The sequence below is a fragment of the Primulina tabacum genome, chromosome 14 (assembly GCF_025594145.1).
Source record: "Primulina tabacum isolate GXHZ01 chromosome 14, ASM2559414v2, whole genome shotgun sequence".
Classification (NCBI taxonomy): Eukaryota; Viridiplantae; Streptophyta; class Magnoliopsida; order Lamiales; family Gesneriaceae; genus Primulina; species Primulina tabacum.
This window is the reverse complement of record NC_134563.1, coordinates 4182318-4187660: the sequence shown is the minus strand read 5'-3', so window position 1 is coordinate 4187660 and position 5343 is coordinate 4182318.

Here is a 5343-nt window from a genome sequence, read left to right as displayed (position 1 = left end):
AATAATGTTTTGTTAAAGATATACACTTCATTTCGTGAATAAATTTTATACATTAAATAGAGTGTGAACAACGTAAATACCATTAACTTTTTTTAGATCAATTTATTTCTGTTTTACTCTTTAAAGAGATTTCTACATGGTATGAGTGAATATATATATAGCGGAATTTTTTTGGAGACAAAGTATTATATTTGAAATTTTGAATTTGTAGGTTAAGTTTATAATACTATACATTGTATTAATTGTTAAATATTTGTCTGTATATCGATATTTAATTATTTATAATAAGTAGATTAGACAACTTTTCCTTTTTTAAAAAAATATTGAAAATTAAAAAATTGAATTTTATGTTATTTTCTTTCTTAGAAAGGTCGAATTTAATACCGAAATCTTTTTGTGTCTGCACCAAGATCAACCACCCATACGAATGAATTTCTTTGAAAAATGCCAAGGATAACTAAATATTTCTGACAAATAATCAACACTATCACCATTTTTCCCCCTAGAAAATGGATGTAGCTAAAATACATAATGTTTTATTCAAAATACAGTACTTGTCTGGATTCGTCGCTGCTGCCGGGATCCATGCTAAACCATCAACAGATACAGATTAGTCGTGCGGAGGTGCGCAGCATTGCTCGCAAACTGGAGGCATTTTCTGTATGTTGCAGTAACAGCATGAATAAAAGCATCGACTTGTGCATGCTGGCAAGTTAAACCAGCAAATTGTAATCTTGTTAGAATCCAATTTTGATATATTGGAAAATGAAATAAGCAAATCTTTATTTATATATATATATGTGTATATAAAAGGTGTTGAGAGTTTACGGTAAACAGGGATTATCTCTTTTGAGGATCCAAGGGTCTTCGGATCGACGATAAGAGGTAGACGTCCATTTAGACCGGCGTCGACCTTGATATCAGCCATGAATATTGCAAGAAATATCAGAATTGAGACTAATGCTGAAGAAGACTTCATTGCTTTAAACCTCGATCAACAACTTGAAGGATTCAAGAAAATGAACTAATTTTTTCATATGTTTTGTCCCAAAGGTTTCTACTGGACTAACCTATATAGAAAAATGGTGACTTGATTCGACTCGACCAATTTTAGAAATTGAATTTACTCCTGATTTATTGAATCATTCAAGATTATTTTCTTTGTTACAATTCAATTATGCCAGATTACATAAACTTTCCCAAGCAATATTATTTCGTCAAAGATTGCTAGAATTTATAATAATAAAATAAAATCTGTATCTCTCACAAAAAATATTATTTCCTTAAAGATTGCTTGAATGTTGAAGCTATCTTTTTGCATTTCAATTAATCTTGAATGCAAGAAACTATCTTTGCTCATTACGAGCGTACTTAAAAAAGCAAAATAAAGAATTAACAGTTGAAGCAATTCATTAAACAGCTAATATTGAAGGGTTAAATTGAAAAATAAAAAAAGGAAAAATAAAATTAAAGGAAATAAAAAGAAAAGGAATTGAGAGAAAATAGAATAACTTTTTGAGAAGCTCCATATTTAAATAATTCGAATTAAATTCTTCCCAAACAAATTTTGTAACATTTGTTTTTATCACAGATGTTTATGTGATGAGTTTGTTCGATTGATTATAAAAAGTAATTGTTGAGAGAAGGTTGGGGTGTCTCTCAAAGAAATGTCCGCAAGATAAGTCAATGGGAGTTTAAAACCATAGACTTGGCCAACCGGTTATGTTCAGTTAGTTGAGGGAGTTAGAAGCCGTTACTTAGGGGAGTTGGATAAGCTGTGGAGAAAAAGAAAACACAGCTCGGCTCGTGGCCTATAAGGGAAACTCTTGGCTGAAGGAAAACACAATACAAATACACAGAAGAATTCATGAGAGCAAAAGCACATCAGAAGAAGAGATCAAGTAGCTGAGATTTGATAGAAATGTTCTAGAGTACTACTCATAATCGTTGTATTTGTAATTACTCCCCGATGATTCAATAAAGGAATTTGTCTTTTTTCTTCCCGTGGATGTAGGTCATTCAAGGCCGAACCACATAAATAATTTTGTCGTGCAATTTTACTTTCGTGTGTGTACTTCGTGAGCTTGTATGGTGAGTAACAAAGGCAGTTCGTCCAGTAGCTATAAGCTAAATCTGTGAATAGTGCAAGCATAATAACAAGTGGTGCCGTCCGTGGGAAACCAATCCACGATTGATCGACAAATCAAGAAGATGGGATCAATGAAATACGACATTGAAAAATTCACAGGAAACAATGATTTTTGGTTATAGAGAATCAAGATGCGTGCAATCTTGATTCAGCAAGGACTTGTCGAATCTTTGAAGGAAGAAGAATCATCACAAGAAGACTCGAAAGATAAGATGACCAATGCAGCCAAGGCACAAAGTGCCATAATTCTGTGCTTGGGTGATAAACCCCTTCTTGAGGTCTCTAAAGAAACCACAGCAGCTGCTATGTGAGGTAAACTCGAGAAGCTGTATATGACTAAGTCCCTTGCTAATAGGCTATACCTGAAACAAAGATTGTATTCATACAAAATCAAAGAAGGCAAGGGAATCTCTGACCAGATGGATGACTTCATCAAGATTATTGATGATCTTGAGAATATCGAAGTAAAGTTGGAAGAAGAGGATAAGGCTCTGATATTGTTGAATTCCCTCCCAAGCTCTTATGAACATTTTAGAGACACCTTATTGTATGGAAGGGAACAATCCATCACCCTTGAAGAGGTACAATCTGCCATCAAAGCAAAAAAATTACAGAAAAGAATTTGGTCACAAGGGCACGCTAATGGTGGGCATGCTCATGGTGAAAGTCTGAACACTCGGGGAAGGACTGAAAGAAAACACCATAAGGACAAAAGAGGTCGATCGAGATCCAAAATCCACACAAGATATAAGTGCTTCATATGCCACAAAGAAGGACATTTTAAACGTGAATGTCCAAAAAGGAAGAAAAAAGGCCAAGAAAGAACAAATGATGATGGTGAAGCATCAGTGGCCTCTGAAGGATATGGATCGGCTGAAGCCCTTACAATTTCAGATCAAGATACAATGAACGAGTGAATACTAAACTCAGGGTGCACATTCCACATGTGCCCTTCAAAGTCCTGGTTCGAATCACTGCAAGAATCAGACTTAGGACTGGTTATCATGGGGAATAATAAGTCATGCAGAGTGAAGGGTGTTGGAAATGTAAGGCTTAGGATCCATGATGGAGCGGACAAAATATTGCAACAAGTGAGGTACGTCTCTGAACTCAAAAGAAACCTCATATCATTAGGCACTCTTGAATCAAATGGATATGCTTTCAAATCTGATAACGAGAACATGAAAGTACTTAGAGGGTTTCTTGTTGTCATGAGGGCTGTTAGAAAGAACTCCTTGTACATTCTATTATGAAATATTGTGCTAGGAGGGTCTTCTAACATTGAAAAAGAAGATATCAGGTCTAAGCTCTGGCACTTAAGACTTGGTCACATCAGTGAAACAGGGCTAATTGAAATGTCAAGACAAAATCTTCTATGTGGTGACAAATTTAAAGAATTATGCCGAAACAAGGGGATTCTGAGGCACAAGACTGCTCCTGGAACCCCACAGCAAAATGGATTGGCAGTAGGGGTGGGCGCGGGTCGGATTTTCGGGTTCGGGTATCCGAAATTTCGGGAACCCGACAAGTCGGGTAGTAAATTTTACTACCCGACACCAACCCGATAATTTCAGGTACCCGAAATTATCGAGTATTTTCAGGTACCCGAAAAAAAAATTTAATTTTTTTAAATTTTTTTTGGATAAATATCACATTTCACAAAAAAACACGTCATTATATCGAGTTATGGTTAGTAAATTAAAAAAAACATGTATTTTTCACATTTCATAAAATATCATGTCATTATATCATTTTATGATTAATCATTTCTCATTATATACTAGCCACAAAAAATACATGTATTTTTTAAATGTATAAACATATAGGCCCAATATTTTTTTTTAAATTTTCGGGTACCCGATACCCGATCGGGTATCGGTGAAATACCCGAATCCGAAAATATTTTCGGGTATCGGGTACCCGACGAACCCGATTTTTTTAAAAAAATACCCGACCCGATCGGGTCGGATCGGGTACTCGATACCCGAAACTAAACGCCCACCCCTAATTGGCAGAACGAATGAATAGAACGTTGCTTGAAAGGGTAAGGTCCATGATACTAAATGCTGGTCTACCAAAAACTTTCTGGGGAGAGGCAGTAGCCACTGCTTGTTACCTGATCAATAGAAGCCCATCTAATGCTTTGAAGTCCAAAACACCTATGGAGTACTGGTATGGTAAACCAGCTGATTACCAGAACCTAAGAGTATTTGGGTGCTTAGCATATGCACATGTCAAGCAAGATAAACTAGAAGCAAGAGCTCTCAGATGTATATTCATTGGCTATCCCCCGGGGGTAAAAGGATACAAGTTGTGGAACCTAGAACAAGCTGGCCCTAGGTGTATTATCACAATGGATATTACTTTTGATGAAACCAAGATAGGATACTCACATATAAGAGGCAGCACTATTACAATCGAAAATCTCACCTCTAGTTCCCAAGTTGAGGTGGAGAATGTCGGGGATTCGATGAGACTACCTAAGGGCCAAATTGATACTGATCAAAGAGTATCAGATCTGGAACAAGAACCTGAATCTGAGGTTGATGAAAACCAATACATGTTAGCCAGAGACAGACAAAGAAGACATATCAAACCACCTCTGAGATATGCTCAAACCGATATGATATCCTATACACTTACAATAGCTGAGCAGGTGGAGACCACTGAACCTGCAACATTCAAGGAAGCCATGAAAGGTAAAGACAGAAATAAATGGCTGGAAGCAATGAAGATGGAAATGGAATCTCTAATCAAAAACAAAACATGAGAACTTGTTGATAAACCAAAAAGGCAGAGAGTATTAGGCTATAAATGGATTTTTAAGGTGAAGGAAGGCGGTCCAGAAAATTCTAATGCAAGATATAAGTGGCAAAGGGCTATACACAACTAGAAGGAATTGATTTCCAAGAAATCTTCTCTCCAGTTGTTAAACATGGTTCCATTAGACTCATGTTAGCCCTTGTCAATCAGTTGGACTTAGAATTGGAACAACTTGATGTTAAAACTGCCTTCCTTCATGGTGAACTTGAGGAAACCATATTCATGGACCAACCTGAAGAATAGTCAAGGGAAACAAACAAAAATAAAGTGTGCCTATTAAAGAAGTCCTTATATGGTCTTAAACAGAGTCCGAGGCAATGGTACATAAGGTTTGATGAGTTTATGACAAATATACACTTCACGAGAAGCAA